The sequence below is a fragment of the Pungitius pungitius genome, chromosome 13 (genome assembly GCF_949316345.1).
Source record: "Pungitius pungitius chromosome 13, fPunPun2.1, whole genome shotgun sequence".
NCBI lineage: Eukaryota > Metazoa > Chordata > Actinopteri > Perciformes > Gasterosteidae > Pungitius > Pungitius pungitius.
In genome coordinates this window covers 17,624,505-17,645,310 of record NC_084912.1, presented here as the reverse complement: position 1 = coordinate 17,645,310, position 20,806 = coordinate 17,624,505, and positions in this window count along the sequence as shown.

Here is a 20,806-nt window from a genome sequence, read left to right as displayed (position 1 = left end):
CAATGCTCGCGTTCAAATATGCATAACCGCACGTGTGCCGTTTCCCCCACTGGGGTTTTGAGTTTGAGTATGTGCCATCTGCCAGCTTAGGAAAATGAAGGCTGGGAGGGGGGGCTTCCCGTTACCATGACCCCCCTCTGCCCTCCCCTCAGTGGCCCCATCAGACTCTTTGGATCCCTCATTCGAAAACCCCCAAAAAGACAAAAATACACGCACGTCCTGTGTTTTTTCTTAACATTGAGGGCCCCTAGCCTGTTTTTTGGCCTCTGTTCCAAAAATGACATACTTTAAAATTACAAGTGTAATTATTGTGGAAATACTTTGCTATCTAAAGTCAGTTCATATGATACTGGTGAAGAAATAATATAACACACTTTCAAATTTTCAGAATCGCCTGAAATAAAATAAATCACTCTTCAAGTCCACAAGTTCTATAAAACATTTCGGAGATTCCGGCCTAATAGAGATGAGACTGGAAAAAACTATATATATATATATATATATATATATATATATATATATATATACACTCACCGGCCACTTTATTAGGTACCCCATGCTAGTAACGGGTTGGACCCCCTTTTGCCTTCAGAACTGCCTCAATTCTTCGTGGCATAGATTCAACAAGGTGCTGGAAGCATTCCTCAGGGAGTTTGGTCCATATTGACATGATGGCATCACACAGTTGCCGCAGATTTGTCGGCTGCACATCCATGATGCGAATCTCCCGTTCCACCACATCCCAAAGATGCTCTATTGGATTGAGATCTGGTGATTGTGGAGGCCATTTGAGTACAGCGAACTCATTGTCATGTTCAAGAAACCTGTCTGAGATGATTCCAGCTTTATGACATGGCGCATTATCCTGCTGAAAGTAGCCATCAGAAGTTGGGTACATTGTGGTCATAAAGGGATGGACATGGTCAGCAACAATACTCAGGTAGGCTGTGGCGTTGCAACGATGCTCAATTGGTACCAAGGGGCCCAAAGAGTGCCAAGAAAATATTCCCCACACCATGACACCACCACCGCCAGCCTGAACCGTTGATACAAGGCAGGATGGATCCATGCTTTCATGTTGTAGACGCCAAATTCTGACCCTACCATCCGAATGTCGCAGCAGAAATCGAGACTCATCAGACCAGGCAACGTTTTTCCAATCTTCTATTGTCCAATTTCGATGAGCTTGTGCAAATTGTAGCCTCAGTTTCCTGTTCTTAGCTGAAAGGAGTGGCACCCGGTATGGTCTTCTGCTGCTGTAGCCCATCTGCCTCAAAGTTCGACGTACTGTGCGTTCAGAGATGCTCTTATGCCCACCTTGGTTGTAACGGGTGGTTATTTGAGTCACTGTTGCCCTTCTATCAGCTCGAACTAGTCTGGCCATTCTCCTCTGACCTCTGGCATCAACAAGGCATTTCCGCCCACAGAACTGCCGCTCACTGGATGTTTTTTCTTTTTCGGACCATTCTCTGTAAACCCTAGAGATGGTTGTGCGTGAAAATCCCAGTAGATTAGCAGTTTCTGAAATACTCAGACCAGCCCTTCTGGCACCAACAATCATGCCACGTTCAAAGTCACTCAAATCACCTTTCTTCCCCATACTGATGCTCGGTTTGAACTGCAGGAGATTGTCTTGACAATGTCTACATGCCTAAATGCACTGAGTTGCCGCCATGTGATTGGCTGCTTAGAAATTAAGTGTTAACGAGCAGTTGGACAGGTGTACCTAATAAAGTGGCCGGTGAGTGTATATATATACTCAGCGGGGGGCAAGCCAAGATTTTTGTTTTTTATGGATTAAATAATATTCTACTAAATTCGCAAGTCTTATGTTGGAAATTACGTACACAATTTATTGAAATCTGTAATGAGTTTTAGCATCGATAAATGTGGGCCTCCGACTGCTGTCCGTGGTGCTGATGGAAGACTGGTTTACGGAATGGAGGTTGTATGGTGATTACATGGTAATGGGAGAAGTCATTGTGTGTGTCCCTGGACATATGAGGGCATGCACATGTGCTGTTGTTTTGGGGCCAGAGCCCAAGAAAGGAGTTTGCACCAGGGCTAATCACAGTTCGATGCCGTAAGAACAATCAACCGGGTTACTGCAGAGAACAGAACATTTGGTGTAATTTAGGAAGGGGAATCTTTCTAAGATTGTCATTTAAACACTGTCATTAAAACCAAGTATGAACGTGTTTTGAATCCCTCCTTGTTAGTTTGAGAAGGCAATGAATGCCAAAAAACAGTGTAAAGATTACAGGTACTTGAACCCAAATGCACAACTCAGAAACAGAAATGCAATTACAGTTCTTGACTGGTGTTCGCATAGGGTCCAACAGCCCAACACGTCCAAAAAGATGAAGTCAAATATCCTGGCTGAGCAAACACACAAACAGGGCTCGGAAAAGGTAGAGCAGGAGCAATATCAGAAAAAACTGGAGAGACTGGGCTGCAGGTGAGTAGGGCGTGAGGACAAGGTGAAGGGAATGAGAGAGAATCTGGAATGACAGTAGAGTTAATTAAACAGGGGGGAAAGATGAAAACAACTTAAAGGCTGAGAATTTGTAACAAAGAGTGCTGCCACAAAGCAAACAAATAAACAAACAAAAGTCTTAACCCTATGTGTAAATACTATACAAAATATAGTAGTTTAAATGTTACAATCAATTTCAGTGTAAAATATCCATAGTTACACACACACACACAGAAAACAGAACACAGAAAAAAAAGTCCGGTCCAGATCATCATCAAACCCACGTTAAGCATCACCTCCTGGCCCTCTTCTCCACCCAGGCGGCATCAGGCTAACAATGGGCTGATGAGATCGATAGGGGCTTGAGCGACTGCCAAATTACTGCAAGCCAAGACAAAATCTTCTCCCCGCTCTCTCTTTTTTTCTCCGTTTCTTTTTTTTTTTACATGCTCCCATATTTGTCATTCAAACCGGCTTTAATGGAGAAAGATCTATGCATATGTAAGTGACAGAGCTGGAACCCCATTACCGGCATTCAGTGGAGCTCTGTGGAGAGGCCCTCTCCAGGCTTGGATTACTGACCATTAAGGCTTATTTCTGCACCGTCTCCAGGCAATTATTCCCCAACAACCCCCCACCCCCCGAAATACACACACACACTGCAAAACCTGCTCTTTCGTCCCCTCACGCCCTCCTTGATTTAACCATTTCACATCTGGTAAGAGTATTATTTTTGAGAGTCTCCCTCTCAGGGTTGTATACTGAATATGTTCATATCTATGTCTAAATAGTGACTCGTACATGCAATCTGTTTTATAGCCCCTCATCTGCTGCCAGCATGGTGGCATCATAGGGGTGGATGATGGCGACAATACTGAGGATATCAATGATGATGATGATAATGATTAGTTAGAGTCAGAAGGCAATAGCTAGTGTGTATGCGCACACCTGTATTTAATACTGTCGCACACGTTCTGCTTCCTCTGAAAAACAACAATTGAACAATTCAAATGGTGCATAGGCAGACATGTATACAGACGAACAGTCAATAAAGATAGTCTTCATAGGTACAACCAGAGCTTCTAAAGGCTAAGATCCACGTGACATTGACCAATCTCCGACAGCTGCGGCCTACAGCAGCTCTACTTTGAGCTCCTCAGAGATGGCTAGAGAGCTTCTAGCCTTATCTCTAAGGGAGACGGCAGCCATTCTCTTAAGGAAACCCATTTTGGACCTATTTCTTTTGCTCATGACCCATCGTTCATGACTATGGGTTAGGGTAGGGAAGAAGATTGATCAATAGATCAAAATCTTTGCCATTCGGCTCAGCTCTCTTTTTGCCACAATGGTGAGTTACAGTGTAATATTACCCCCGGTACTTTGATTTTCCAGCCAACCTCAAACTCCATCTACCCCTCACTTGTGAACAAGCCCACAAGGTACTAGAACTCCTCCCCCTGTGGTCAGAACAGCCGTAGTAGCCATCGGTTTTCCTGCTGAAAATTATGATGTCAGATTAAAAGGGGCTCATCCTATTCCTGACTGCTTCATACTTGAGTGGGAACTGCTCCACTAAGAGTTGGAAGTCACGGATCAAAGATCATCACCATCAAGACCAGATCATTCCCAAAATGTAAACCCTCCTTCCCTGACTATGCCTCAATGAATATGGGCAAGAATGGCCCAAACGGGATTGGTGACATAGCACCTCAAGAGTATTATTTGGCGAAGGCCAAACCGAACATAGCTTTTGCTTTGGGCATAGAGAGATTGGTTGGCCCCCAGAAGGTAACATCTCACTCCATACCTCTGCAGCACAATTTCTCTCGAAGGGACTTTGCCATACGGCGTCTCCGATTCAACAAACATTTGTAGACTAGATGTGTATACTCCCAGGCCCACTCCACCATCCTTACATGAGTCAAGAGGTGGTGTGTTGTTCCACAACCACGACAAAATTGGCATTGTTCCTGTTCAATCCCCGTTTAACCTATTGACCTTAGAGTATAGTTTACCAGGCTGAGAAGTGTGATATCCCTGTAATTGGCACTCAGGTCCAACAATCTTACAAAGGGATGTCACTCCAGACATGCCGCAAACAGCCATTGCCTTCAGATCTCCAGACAGTTCTCACAATCCCCGGGGCTTTGCCACTGCAGAGTTGTTTGACTACAGTGACATCCACCAGGCAAATTGACAACGATCCGGGCCTCCTCCAGACATTTACAGTTCCCCGCACTACGTGTTTTGGTTTACTAGGTCTAATCTGAGTCTTCCCCCATTCGCTGACCCAACTCATCACCAGATGCTGATCAGTTGATAGCTCTGCTCCTCTCTTTACCCTAGTGACCCAATCATGCAACCTCAGATCAGACAACACTACCACAAAAATAAATTATTGATCCTCGCCCCAGAGTGCCGTGGTACCAAGTAAACTGAAAGAACATCCTTATGTTCAAACTTTGTGTTCATTATGGACCCTCCGTGACTACCACAGAAGTCCAACAACAAACGACCGCTCAGGCTCAGGTAGGGTTGCAAAGTAGCATTACATTTTCGGAAACCTTCCAAGGGAAGTTAAGCTCTAGAATATTTGAAAAGCATATAACTATAATAATAACAAGAGCACAATACAAATGAAAGGCAAATGAAAACTATCACGGTGCTTGGTGGACCCCGAAATGCAGAGACAGGAGGCCAGGATGGTCTTCAAAAGAGTTTACCGTATTTCCGCGACTATAAGGCGCACTTAAAATCCTTTTTTTTCTCATAAAACAAAAGTGCGCCTTATAATCCGGAGCGCCATATATATACTGGTTAACGAGGATCCATTGGAGGGAAAGTCTGGTGCTAGCAGCCGCAGTAATTCCAGCTCCAAAAGCGTATATTAAAGCTCGTAGTTGGATCTCAGGATCGAGCTGACGGTCCGCCGCGAGGCGCCACCGTCTGTTCCAGCGCTGCCTTTCGGTGCAAGATGCACGAAAGCATTTGCCAAGAATGTTTTTATTAATCAAGAACGAAAGTTGGAGGTTCAGAGATATTGTTAATATCCACATTAACGTTTGAACAACGTTACCATGGGAGTGAAGGCTTAATAACGTTTGATTTTGCACAGCCCGATCTAGTGGATGCATAACGCAACCCCAGTCAAACGTTTTACTGCAGTATCATCTACTCTATGCGCCTTATAATCCGGTGCGCCCTATATAGGAAAATAGTTCTAAAATCGGCGATTCATTGAAGGTGCGTCTTATAGTCCAGTGCGCCTTATAGTCGCGAAAATACGGTTATCACCACAGCAGGGCACACACAAAAAACACAAGGCGCTGGAACGGAGGAGACGACGAAGGTTGAGGTGGCTGGGCTGGAGTTGAGTCGAGTCGAGCACGGGGGGAAAGCCGGGAGCCACAAGTAGCAGCGGGTACGAACGGGGATACTCTGGCACTGGAGTGACGAGCAGAGCCTGTCTTTATGGCACACGTTATTAGGTGCGATGGGAAACAGGTGTATCTCGTTCTCCGCAGTCAACCAACTTCGCCCTCCGCCGTCTCCTATTGCCAGGAAGAGGGAAAGCAAAAAGAGGGGAAGAAAATCGAAGAACACAAAACAACAAGTAACAAAAATCAAACCACGACTAAAAACAAATTTATAATTTTATAATACAACTGAAATCCCATTGAAAAGTTTTATTTTCGATTATTTTTTTCTCCATTCATTAAATCTCCCATTATAATTAGCAAGACACAGTATGTATGTACATTATGTTTGTATTCCACCTAAACCCGTCAAAGACAAAGTCTTGGGGCGCAGGTAAGGGCGGCGATGTCACTGAAAATTTAGATCAAGAGAAAATGAGAAATGTTTCTTCAAAGTTGCTTCAACGTGTTTGTCTCAAAAAGAACGATAAGAAAATGGGGGATTATGTAAGGGCGCAGAGCAGTGCAGAAGAAATAAAGAAAGGGATTAGATTGAAGTTTTTTTAAATTTCTTCTTCTAGGGGAATATTTTGGTTATAGATAGTCATTTTTTCATCCTTGGCACATTATTGAGTTGTTACCTCAGGGGTGATAGTGTCTCTCGCTGGGCCAAGCCTGTAATGATATCTTTGTAGGGACGTCAGCATCGTGTTCAAAGGCAGAACTCCAGCCAGCTGACCCAGCCATTTATAACCTGACAATGAACATCTGTAATTGAAAAGTGTTGGAGGAAAGACATGCATAATCACCCCCCCCCCACACACGAAAATCCTTTTTGAGATTATGGTAACTAGCTAGCATTGAGACAGCTCGTTCCAGTGCTCCTAAACAGGCTGCATTGCCACTCACAGACCCTGACCTATTTTGCATGCTAACAAGCTAACAAAGGCTCTCAATTACTGTAACACAGGCTAATGCCCCCCTCACCCACTTGTCTGTGTAAAAAAGGGTTAAGCTAATAAGCCAACACTTTTGCTGTGATAAAGGGCCTAAATTCCACTTACATACATTACAAAGCTAACAAGCTAAAGCCTCAGTCCGTTACTGGAACATGAACTAATGCTTATCAAACCATGTGGGCAAGCCCCACTGGCTAGCTGATTGCCGGCATTCGGCCCTGCTCTCACAGTGGCTAAAGATGACAACATAGTCCCAAGCTAATGGCAATTTGACGAAAGTTTAACACTTACATACACTGTGAATCTCTGTCGGCACTTCAGCCAAGGGCGTAACCATGGTTTAGACATTGGTGGTGTCCGCTGGACGCTACGGCTGACGGGGCGAGAGGTGGGAGCCTTTCATTCTGGCTTTTCGTATGGCTTTGCTTCGTCGGACGCAAGTCAGCCTGGTGCCCGCCACGCTGCCCAGCTGAGCGGAGCGAGCAGCTGCTCAGAGAGTCCCGCTGTGTTTCGCTTAGCAAACGGTTGTATTTTACATATTTTCTAGCGCTGTTAGCACTGATAGCTGCTGGGCGTCCACTTATTATAATCATCAACTTTCAATTCAATTAATTTTATTTTGTATAGCCCAAAATCGCAAATTACAAATTTGCCTCAGAGGGTTTTACAGTCTGTAGACATGGGACATCCTCTGTCCCGAAACCCTCACATCGGCACAGGAAAAACTTCCCTAAAAATAAAAAACCCTTCTAGGGGAAAAAGGAAGAAACCTTAGACTGCAATGGATGTCATGTGTAAAGAATGAACATTGTTAAGGATGTACAATACATTCAATTCCTATAATAGAAATGATTCAAATAATTGCGAATAGTAAGCCAGGTGTATGGCAGGACCACTGCAGGGGCAACCACCATCAGATAGAACCTCCATCTACAGAAGCTTATGTAGGAAAGGTAAGAACACAGCATTTAGGAAAGGGTAATGTTGGTTAATGTTTGGTAATATGATTAATATTTAAAATAGTAATAATGATAATGATAGCAGTAGCAGTAGCAGTTATCAGCAGGACCACGGCAGAAGGAAGCAACAGGGTCCAGATTGAACCATAATCCATGGAAACCTGTGAGGCGAGAACGTACAAATTCTCCGTGGAAGAAACAAAGTTAGTGAAGCGCATTAATGTTTACAGTCATAGAAAAGGGAATAGCAATGGTGTTAGAAGCAGTAGGTGCCCATGGGCCAGGCAGGAGTCAGAACCAGAGTCCAGATGGAGCCACGATCTACGGAGACGGAGGCAAGAAAAAAGAACTCTAGGGACAAAGCTGAATTAGTGATGTTCATTAATAAAACGTTACGATTATTGTAGAAGGAGAGAGCAAGAGTGAGAGAGGCGCTCGGTGTGTCCTAAGAAGTCCCCCGGCAGTCTAGGCCTATAGCAGCTTAACTAAGGGCTGGTCGAGGCTAACCTGAGCCAGGCCTAACTATAAGAGGTACAAAAGAGGAACGTTTTAAGCTTTATCTTAAATGAGCTGACTGAGTCTCATCCCTGGACTGAAAGTGGATGCTGGTTCCACAAAAGGAGCTTGATAACTAAAGGCTCTGGCCCCCATCGTACTTTTTAAAACTCTAGGAACCACAAGTAACCAGCATCTATGGAGCATAGCTGCCTTGTAGGGCAATACGGTTTAACAAGCTCTTTAAGATAAGACGGTGCTTCACCGGCAAGTGCCATGTAGGTGAGAAGTACCTTATATTCTATTCTTGATTTAACAGGGAGCCAGTGCAGAGAAGTTAATACAGGAGTTATATGATCCCTTTTCTTAGTTCTTGTTAATACACGTGCTGCAGCATTCTGAATCAACTGGAGGAGTCAAGAGCAGCCTGATGAAAGAATTACAGTAATCCAGACTAGAAGTAACAAATACATGAACTAGTTTTTCTGCATCACTTTGAGGCGGGAAGTTCCTGATTTTTAAACATTTCGTAGAAGAAAATAGGTAGTCCTTGAAGTCTTCTTTATATGAGAGTTAAAGGACATATCCTGGTCGAAGAGAACTCCAAGATTCTTGACGGCGCTGCTGGATACAGAAAAAACTGTATCACGTTAGCTGATTTCGAAGGCGCTCTGGGCCTATCATGATAACTTCCGTTTTTGATGGAAGGTTAATGGAAGAGAAACCATCCAAGCATCAAGGCCCAATGCTGCATCCAAGGTTCCTACATTCAAGGACAGGTTGGCATTGGTTGAAGTCAGAATCCTATCATTGAAGTCGTTACTACTGTGGTCCACAGGAATACACGGATTGAGAGCGCTGTGACTCTGTGAAGAGAAACCGGGAGTTGTTTTTATTTTTCTCTACTAATGATGAGTAATAAGATATCTTGCGTTACGGAGAGCCTTCTTTTATGTTTTAACGCTCTCTTGCCAAACTAGCCTAGATCCTTCTGGTTTGGTGAAACGCCATAACCGTTCAAGTTTCCGTACAGTTCGCTTTAAGTTCCGGGTTTGAGGGTTATACCAAAGGGTGAACTTCCTTCTTTTTGCCATTTTTCTTTCCAGAAGAGCAATAGCGTCCACCACCATTCTCAAAGAGCCTGTATCAATATAGACAAGATGATCAATCTGGGACGGACTGAAGTTTTCACGGGAGTCTTTTGATATCTTGACAGGACACTGAACTTAAAGCAGAGGGAATGGCTTCTTTAAATGAGGCTACAGCGGTATCCGATAAACATCGAATGTAGAAACCCTTGGCAGGAAGAGAAGATTCCGGTAGTAGAAATTCAAAGGTTATCAGACAATAGTCCGACAGGAGAGGGTTCTGTGGAAATATTGTTAAATGTCCCTGTCACGTTCGGCTGGTGCAGTAACCGGACGGGAGGACTCATACACAGAGTTTTCAGGAGAAGTCTTCTTTTATTACACAGAACGGTGGCGCAACCGCCGACAGGAACCGAAACGTGCACCACATGCAACAATATGCAATGACGCGACAGGGGACACCAGGCACACAGGGCTTAAATACACAAGGAAGGTGCAGGTGATCGGACACAGGTGGAAACAATCAGACACGGCAGACAATCACAGGACAAGGCAGGAAGTGAAGCTAACCGCAGGAACAAGAGACATGAAACTACAAAATAAAACAGGAAGAAAACCCAAACCGCAACAGTTCTATCACAATACCATACACAAGAACCAAGTCGACGGTGTGGTTAAAACAATGAGTTGGTTTATTTACACTCCAATTTGCAAATCACACAGGTAAAAAACTCGGTTGTTTACCTTTGATTTAAATAACGGTGTCCGTAGGGCAGAAACAGTTTCTATAGGGTTAATTATGCTGTGAGTGAGTGACTGCTCCGATGGAAGCGCAGAGAAGTGTGTAAGACTGTGACTCTGCTTCCTGGTCTGAACTCTGGGTCATGGATTAAGTCCATTAAGAAACTGGGTCAGGTTCTTAGAAATGAGTTGAGCGCCATCCAAAGTTGGATGGATGTCGTCCCTCCTAATCAGACCAGGCACTCCCCAAAACGTCTTCCAGTGATCAACGAAGCCCACATTATTTACTGGGCACCACCTCGAAAACCAGCGGCGGAATAACGACATGCGGCTATACATGTCGTCACTGATCAAGTTTGGGAGGGGGCCAGAGAAAACTACGGTGTCGACATTGCTTTAGCGTATGTACACACCGATTCCACGTTAACTTTTGTGACTTCCGAGTGGCGTTTGAGATATGTTTTACCCGTTCATATTGGTGCAGTTTCAAACTTTCCGTTATACTATTTTACTTTTTGTTGTTAACTTTAGTTTATTGTAAAGTAGAAAAGCTATTACCTTTATTTAGTGTGAAAAACATTAGTTGCCTGGCTCTGTTCATCCTAACCGATAAAATCTCACTGAAAGTGAAGAAACAATGTCGCTCAGAGTGCAGACCAAGACAATAACTAACGTGAAGAGCAGTGTTTCGATACCTGACTCCTGTACGCATCAAAGTGTTCAAAATACTGAACACTAAATTGCTCCCGAATGCTTTGCATTGGTGTAAGTATGTGAATGTGCATTTCAAATGGATTCTGATGGTACCTACTATTCGAATAACGATGTGTGTTTAAAAAAGGTGTTTTATCATAATATACAAAAAAATGTATTGAACCCATACACATGCAACACTAGACGCCCATCTATACCAACCAACATCTATATTAAGGACAATGCAAATATACCTTCCAACATTGCGTTGGAAAGATTCTTGAGTTCTGCCTGGCCGACTAAAAAGCCTCTCACACAGCCGACTCCTTGCCCTTTAGTAGATGCTTTCGCCATCACATCCACCCATCCTTTTATCCTCTCCGTAACACGCCTCCCTTTCTATAGTCTACTACTCCACATCACCAGCTATCCAAATAGAGAGATCTGGAGGGGGAGGGAGGTGGCAAGGTGGCAGGCGCCCCGAATGTAAAGCGTACGCAATCACTCAGATACAAGTGGCACCCCTAAAAATTGCCTTCATATATCAGTTTATGGTTTACGGGCTGTGGCAGAAAGGACGGCAAAAGGTCAGGTTGAAAAACATATAGACGTGTCAGAGCCACTGCTCGGGGTGCCGGAGCCCCGTGCTGATGGCTGAGGAGATGGGCTGCTGTATGTGTGTGAGTTTGGTAAGGGGGGTGGGCGTGTTAAAGTGTGTGAGTGTAAGTGCGTGTAAAAAAAACGTAGGGGCACCAATGTAGTGCCTGCATTTTATTTTTACAACCTCAAAAGTGCTCATAATGATGGTAATCTAAGAAAAAATAAATTTAAATTCAAATGAGAGCTTACTGTTAGAAATTTGATTTTAAAGGACAATCTTACCTCTTATTATGGAGATGCTAAGTCCGCTCACATGAGTTCTTTTCCTCTAGCATTACAACCAATTGGGCCACAGGCTGCTTAGGTAAGCAGAAACGGCCCCTCACACTCAGCGTACAGGTACAGTAGTAACGCAGCAGCATCTACCACAGCTTGCACCACTGTGTCAAAGCACCAACTGTGACAGTGCTGACATCAACAGCCGGAGAGTTCAGAAATGGAGGACACTATCATTAGGTTTAATTTGGCTGGAGAAAGAACTCAAAACAGGAATGGTCTGCTGAAGCTATGTAAGCCTGTGAGGTACCAACCAAAAATAAACCACATGGCTGTGAATCTAGAAGTTCCATCACAAAACCTCATGGCCTCGTCTCTTTTTGATGGACGAAAACCAGAAGATCCTATGGAGTACAATGTGCAAATTTTGCACAAGTTTATTGATCTATCTAAAATGTCTTTAATGCTTTTGCAACCTTTTCTTGACTTCACACATTCACTATCCTTGAATACAGTTTTGTAGGTTCTGCAGTCACACACCTCTAGCATGACCTACACATAGATATGAATACACTGTGATAAGAGGAACATCATGGGGTGACTGTAGAAGTGCATACATTATTTGTTATCATCTGAGCTTGTCTTTGTTTCTCAATTTGTGTGTGTGTCTGTGTGGTGTACTGTTGCTAGTCTCTGGACTCAGCACACACACACAAACACATACAGGTATACGCTGGATACTGTAACCTCTCGGTCGACCTCCGCTGACAAGACAGATCGCTCCATTCATCTCTGGGTGAGTGCACCGAGCGCTCCATTCATCTGCGGCTGAGTGGATCAGGCCGACCGGCATTTTTCACACCGCTGGCCCATGATGCATCTGTGACTCTGGAGGAATGTCACTGGCCTGAATGCCCTGATCTGTCATGAGGCCCTGGCTGCCACACCACTCTACACGCAGTGGCACACATAAACACACAAACACACAGGGACTCTACACTAACTCTGCTAATCGTATTCAAATCTGCAGTGACAAACAGTCCCAAAAGATTGTAAAGATATTTTTTGTTAATATATTTTTCAAATTAATGAATAATCAAAGATCAATGTTTTTCAGAGGTCACTTTCAGCAATAAATTAGATTACAACTCCACTCTTCTGTTTGGTTGGAGGCAGATATTTTATATTTATTTACCTTATTTTAATACTTCACTTTTGAGAGACGGCTGGAAATGTAACCTTCACTGATACCAAAGCATTTGATTCAACTTTTACAAAAACAAAAAAATATTTTAAAGTAATACCATAGTGTATACACTTAGAGTACCGTAGTCAGAAGTTGTTAAAGTGGATAATGATGGATGATAAATCAAACATCAATCATATAAAAAGGATTAAATGTAAATTATATATATTATTGTGTTGAGAGAATATATCTAATTTCTTCCCTGGACATTATGCATTAAAATAACAAAACAAATATGCATTGAAACAATGTGTTTTTTCTGACGTGGTTCAATATTTGATTCGCCCCAGGGTCAAAATGTCAAATGCCCAAATGTCATAACCAGCCTGTTATGTAGCCGATCCTTCTGCAAATCAGTGCATCATGCCTGTCATCCAGTCCAGAGGCACTAACCCTAACCTCTTAAACCCCACCCATTTTTTAGGCCTCTGCTCAGAATTTGCATAACTATTTTTAAAAGAGTATATGTCTGCAACCCTAACCCTCTAAGTCCACTACAGTGTGCTTATGTGTGTCTATTTTAGATACTGCTTTGTATTGATACTGTGATGTCACTCAGTGATCTAATATTAATAATTGTCAGTCAAATGTGGCTTTTCAGTGAATTTTGCACTTCCACCAGGGCATGTGGAACTAATACATTCAGACCTATTGGATTCATTTTAAATTCATCATTCCATTGACTTTGGTAGGATTTCCTGATCTATATTGTTAGAACGTCTTAGTCAATTGACTGTGGGAAACAAGGCGGATGAAGCCACATCTGTTGTCGTGCCCGTTGTGACTGTAACGGGTGAGTTATGAACACCTCGGTGGACAGAAGGAGCACCTCTGGAGACAGACTGACCTGCAGCTTCACACTGAACAACTCAAGCAGCCACTGTGACCTGGCTGTCACCAGCCTGAGAGAAAGAGAGAGAGTGGGAGAGTATCTATTAACACAAGTTTCTATATTATAATGAAAATAATTTAAACTGCAACCCATTTATTTTATCTAACAATGTTCCTTTATCCTCAAAGGGGCCCTGACAGAAAGAGTTCGGGGACCACTACTCATTTGGATTAGGATTAGGTTTTTAGGAAAATGTAGAGACCAGACTGGGACTACTGAAGAAGAGAAAAAGAAAGCGTCCTGGTTGAAATAAAAGAACAAATTGCCAAAGAAAGCCCCCCCACAGCGATGTTGTTAGCCAGCTGTGTAGAAGGGACTCGAGTGTTGGACGGACCGACGGACAGAAGGACAACAAGTCCAATTCTGTTTTGTTGCCATCCAATATGCTGCCAATATGTCCCAAATCTCCCTCATCTCTTTGGTCAGTCAGACCTCAAAAGCCTGCTAGTAGATTTGGGTGAGTGGGTTGGAGTGATGATGATGATGATGGTGATGATGAGGGTGGCCAGTTGGGGCGTAGCGTAAAATAACAATGACGCCAACGAAGAGCAGAGCGGGCGTCACAGCTGGCAGAGGTGGCCCAGTTAGCCCAGTTAGCCGGCTTGCTTCCACTGGACCACGCACAGATGCCCATTAACTGCCCCGCTGATGACACCCCAGGGGCATGACACACACACACACATTTGTAAAGATATGTAAACACACTAAAAAACACCAAGACATGGCTATAAGCACATGTGCCAAAGACACACCTGGACAGTATTTTGATACATGCGGACCAACACCGAGGCACACACGTGCACATCCAGCTGAGGCTCTCTCTTCATTGTCTTGCATAGACAGACCCCCCCCCCCCCCCCCACACACACACACACACACACTAAGCTTACTGAAAAGACACAAGTAGTAGAGGAATGAATCACTAAACATCCCCACTTACATACACATGCACAAACCAACACAAATCTCATGCTGCTCAGTATGTTCCAGCAATCACCACATAGACCCTGTGACAGCCCCCCCCCCCCTTCTCTTCCTCCCACACACACACACAAACTGCAATTCTCACCTCAGGGCAGAGATGTGCTCTGATGTTTCCGGGGCAGTGGGCAGTCACGAGTGTGTGTGTGTGTGTGTGTGTGTGCCTGACAGCTGTTTGTGTGCATGTCCATGTGTCCGTGTGTGTGTGTGTGTGTGTGTGTTGGCGCGGTGCCCTAATTTGACAGAGCCGGAGCAGTGGTTGATCCCCAGTGCAGTTGATTTGGCTTGATGTTGACCCTACAGGCCTTGTCAGCTCCAACATGCTCCCTGTCTCCTCATGTTGGCCAGAACGACACTGAGTGGACACATACACACACACGCACACACACACACACAAGTACCACACTAAACACAAATAAAGTGCAAACATACATTTGTGTATTGCAGGATTCCAAATATCTAAAACTCACACTCCATAACCTTTTGAGGTAAAAACTGTATATTCTTTTAGGAATTTTATATTTTTTTCAAATAGATGTACAATATAGTACTGTATTCATTCATATTTTATTTGCGTGTATTTTCATTTTCATCTCTATTTAACATTATCTATGTGAGAATGTATTATTCAAAGTGGTTTTCAGTTTACAGTTATCTACAGCAAAACAAATGCCAGCATGTTGTTTGATTTAAAGATGTTACTGTGACATGAAGATAAGTTGTCACCTTGCACCATGGTACTTAGACCCTTCACTTGAGTCAATGTCGCAATACCAGTGTGAAAAATATTAAAATACTGCCTTCAAGAACTATTCTATTGATGGTTGAAGCTCCTCAAATGAAAAATGAATCATGGTAGATGATGAATGAATGATTAAATATGCCCATAAATTAACCACAAGTGTAATATTACTTATTACTTACAAATACACATTATGCCCACAATATGACATGAAATAAAAAAAATAATTGTATAGAAGAGACAATTAAAAGTTGAAGTAAAGTAAAAATATGAAGTAGCAGAACGTTTAGTCAAGTAAAGCTCTTTAAAAAATAATAAAAAATAACGGCATCTTGTAACTACTGATATTTTAAATCCAATTGTAATGAATCACCTTTATTTTCTTCTACAACAGAGATCTGCTCTGTAAGTCTCCAACTCTCTGATGTTCAATGAATTCTTTCACTATGCCAATCAAATAATCTTGAATTTCCATTCCTTTCTTTCTCTGTTCTTTCATCACAGCCAGAAGCACAAAACAAACATTGCTGTCAACTTTAAACAAAACCATTTAGACATTATGCATAATAGATTACACTAATATCTTCAGAGGAGGAGCTCTACTTTTATGAACCCTGCAGTCCAGCAAAGATCAAAGTGCCGACAGGAACACTTTTGCTCGTGATTTGTGACAGCAAAGAGTGGTTGTGTCTCTGGAATATTTATAACTCGCCTGTCTGTGAAATAAAGTGAGGGCATGAGTAGTAGCTGCGTACAGGGAGGTTGTCAGTGGGATGAGCAGGGGCTTCAGTTGGGAGGATTGGCAATGAAGGTGTGTGTGTGTGTGGGGGGGGCTTTACCAAACTCCTGCGCCACCGAGCTCTTTTTCTCTTTGCGTCATTCCTTCACTTCCATCTGCCTTCAATTCTTCCATTTCTGTCGGGAAAAAGCTTCCTTGTTTGTGCCCGTCCAAAACATTTTTTTTTCACCTTGTGCGGGTGGCTGTTTGTGTGTGTGTGTGTGTGTGTGTGTGTGTCGCTGTGTGTCCATCAAGCTGTCCCTGCTGGAACAGATCCTCTGAGGTAAAGGCCAGATTTTAATCCCTGGTTCCATCTAATCTCCTCATATTCACATCTCAGATTAACACGCACATACCCACACGCACACTGACAGAGCGGTTTGATGCCTGTCATCATCAACCACTGTGTGTGTGTGTGTGTGTGTGGGTGTGAGAGTGTGAGTAAAATAGTTTTTAGACTCATCTGACTCTCCTGGCTGAGGGAGATTAATTGTTAAAAAATTAAGCCTGTCTGGGGCCAGCAACCTGCAGGTCAACGTTTTTCCAGCTTTATTGAGATCTACACACGCACACACACTGACACGCACACACACACACAGATCCTGGTGCCATCTGCCCCGGGGCGGATGGCCGTTCATGTCACACGGTGGGATCAGAGACGAGAACAGCATGTACTGTGTGTTTTCACATCAAAGGTGACTGGGTTCCCTCACACACACACACACACACACACACACACACACACACACGACACAGGAACGATGACTGTGGTCACTTTCTGTCTGTGTGTGTGTGTGCTCTCTGCTCACGGTAAAACCCCACAGAGGCAACCAGAGAGGGCAGTGAAAGGGAGAGGTTTCTCTGCCAGGCCACATGAACGCAGACATAAACACTGACTAATGAAACTCAGGCCTGGAAAGTGTGTGTGCGTGTGTGTGTGTGTGTGTGTGTGTGTGCGCCTTTTCTAAGTAGCTCCATCTGGGTGGAGGTGGCACCAGAGATGTTTACTGGAGGCTTCAGCCCATCAACTTATTGTCAACAGTTCAAGGGACTGCACCACGTCTTGTTCGGGGCAGAAAGCGGGAGCGAGAGAGGACGTGTGTGGAGTGGGTTAGCGGTTAGCGGTTAGCAGGGCAGTGGGAGAAGAGAACAGAAAACAGAGGGTGTAATCAAAACCCCAAATCAACCTTGAGGATTGCAGAATCTGACGTCAGGTGTGTTAAAAATCAAGCAATAATTGGGATTACATATATATGTTTACATCCATGAGGATATTTCTAAAGAAGGGGCCCTGCCGGGTTCAACTCTCTCGCTATATTTAGCAACTTTTTTAACTAGTACTGCCAGCTACTTATTTTCTTGACACAGGGTTTATTCGTTGGTTCTTATCTTTTTTAATCAAGTATACGGCTTTTAAGAAATGGCCAGAATAATGGACTTATCCCTGCGTTATACCCACACTCTCAGACTCTCCACAGACAGAGAGATACAGAAACCAACTTATTTAAACCATCCTGCCAATGCTCTTTCTCTTTTGAGATTATCAAGATACGGATTCTTCTTCAATGTCTGGTGCATATTTGATTCTCCTCCTCTAACTTGTGCCTGGGTTCACGGCGGGACTGGCTGAGGGCAATAGTGGTGTATCTGGATGGACTGGATCCAAGACAAGCAGGGTCTAATGTACAGTCGGGCCCCCGCACACTAATGCCAAACACACATGGCGAAGCCGACCGCCGCCATCACATGACACATGACACCCCTTCTTCACAGCACTCAGTGACCACCCAGTTTGATTTTCTTACATTCTGTCTTTTTTACTTTGACATGTTTGTTTTTGAATCTCTCTCCAAATCAGTCACAACTGGCATGGTATTTTTTTGGAGGATTACTTCAATATCTGACTTCAAGATATCAGAAAGAAAATGGTTTCTATTTGTTCCAACAAGCCCCCCCTTAACAAATACGCCCACATAATGCTAACCCTATGTGGTCGCATTAAGTATAAATGTGTGATTTCGCCTATTCTAATGATGGTTTCTGCCTTCTTGGGTTTTCTCAACAGCCTGAGAATGTGTAATGTTGCAAGTCCCTAAAGTAGCCATTTCACTTGGTTTCAATTCAATTCATTTTATTTTGTGTAGCCCAAAATTGCAAATTACAAATTACAAACGGATGTCATGGAGATCATTTATTAAAAACTTGACCCTATGTATAACACAACATCCTCTGGGATGATCTCGTGAAACCTTACAACTACAAACAAGAGCCCTAAGGAGTCGTGATAATGAATTGATTTCCATGGTATATTAAAATAAGAGGGTTTCTGAACAGAGGTGATCTCCATGTAACCCCTGAAAAGTGTTACTCTTTGCAGAAAAGTCAAAGTATTTCGTACAGAGTCCTGGCATGTGGCATTTTCTGCGGTGTTTCTCAACATCTTGGTATTTAATGTTGTGTTTTGGAGGGATGTTCATCAAAACTCAAGAGGTTACTGTTTGGGGGGGGATTTATCTCTATATCTGAGTGACAAATGTTATCGACACAAAAGAATCCTCATAACAACTTAGCAAGAGAACCACACATGATATGGTTCCATGGTAAAGTTTGCAGAACGTTTCCAGTTTCAAGGGTTTCAATAAATCCCTTGTTCATTTTTCATTTCCGTTTCAGTAATACAATGTGTTGTATTGTGTTGATCCGCTGAATGTAAAACTACTCTTTAGCTTTCAGATGGTATTCACAACTTCTGCCCCGCTCCAACAGCAGATCCCCTGCCCCTCTGCTTAACAACAAGTTCTACATTGGTCTTTAAGAGCTTGTAGGAAAGTACACAAAGGAACCAAACCAGACGGAGAATAAATTCTTTGATATCCAAGAAGGAAAGATCACCAGCATGGATATTTTCCCAGCATTATACTAATGTAAGCTATTAGCTTTGCTATACGATATGGAGTGACCAATAAACATAAAGGCCATGACAAAACCACAGCTCCAATTAAAGCTGTTAGATTGTTGGTTTGTGAGTACTACCGTGTTTTTCCAGATTTCTGTCTCTGAGCGAGTGTCATTCACCTCCACACCGTTGATCTGTAGGGGCCACAGCTGCGATGCTTTTCTCACACACACAAACACACACACCCCTTTGGGTATTAGCTTCCTCTTCTGTAGCAGCTGGAGTCACATTGAGGTGAAACGTCCCTGTACCTGAAGGCATCACACACACACACACACACTTTCGTATCCTCAATAGCTTTGTTTATTCGTCAAATTCTTAAAGTTTGAGAATTTTCCAAGCTAAAATTTGTTCCAGGACCAGCATGGGCCGGCTCACTGGACATCCATTTAGTAGAATGAGGAAACTAAAATAAATCGGGCATAAAAACGGGCCTCTTTGTTGTGCACGTCCATCCCGAGGTCGACCACGAGGGCTCTGCCAGTTAGCTCACATTCTGTCTCAGCTGTGTGTGTGCCTGCTGCTCTGTGTACATCTGTTCTACACTATCACTGCTATATGAACTGCATGCCACTACGTATGTGTACTTACGTAAATATATATATACATATATGAAATATTTATTCACATTTCATATTTTGTAAAAGTGTGTGTTTACTTCAGTGCCGTAAATAAAGGGGCTTTTTGAGGATTTCCATTTAATTAGTGGAATAATTGGCTTTCAAATTGTGGTAAATTTACAGCTTTAATTGATGAACTAATCTATGACTTGAAAAGAATGTATAAAAATATGATGAATTGTATTAGACTAAGGTTAACCTCGTAATTGAACTGAAACTTAAAATGGCTTGATATAACGCCGTATCCAACTTGAAATGATTATTAAACAGTCATGTATCAACAATTTTATTAGCTCAATGAGATGTATTGATGACAGGAGCCATTTGGGGTGACGAGTGCTTTACTTAGATCAGACTTTTAACTTTAACTATTTCACTACGAGGTCAATTCAGCAGCTGTCTTGTAGCTTTTGACCAAACTGCATGACCCTCCCCAGCCCATTGATATAGCATTTCTCTGCATTGTGAATGTTTTGCTGTGTTCATAACTATTCACAGTGGCCCGAGCATGAATCTACTGCAACAATAAGAGAGAGCAAAACCCTGGTGCATCCATGAACACAGTTCTGTCAAAGATAATATGAGGCTTTAGTAGTCTGAGGTAGGTGACTGTCATTTGGGTTAAATGAACTGGCTAAGTACTTCAGTTACGTACCTAACAAACTAGTCTAGAACGAAGACATTTTTAGGCCCCTGCTCGAAAATTGAAAACCCATAATATAAAAGAGTATATCTCTGCAACCATGAGGTCAATTTGAATAATCGTAATAAAGGAAACAGTATTGAGGTTTTACCCAGATGTCTAAATATAAGTATTGTGGCACGCCCAGGGGAGGGGGTGTCCATGTCACACGCTCAATCAGACACGCCGGCACCAGGAGGGCAGTT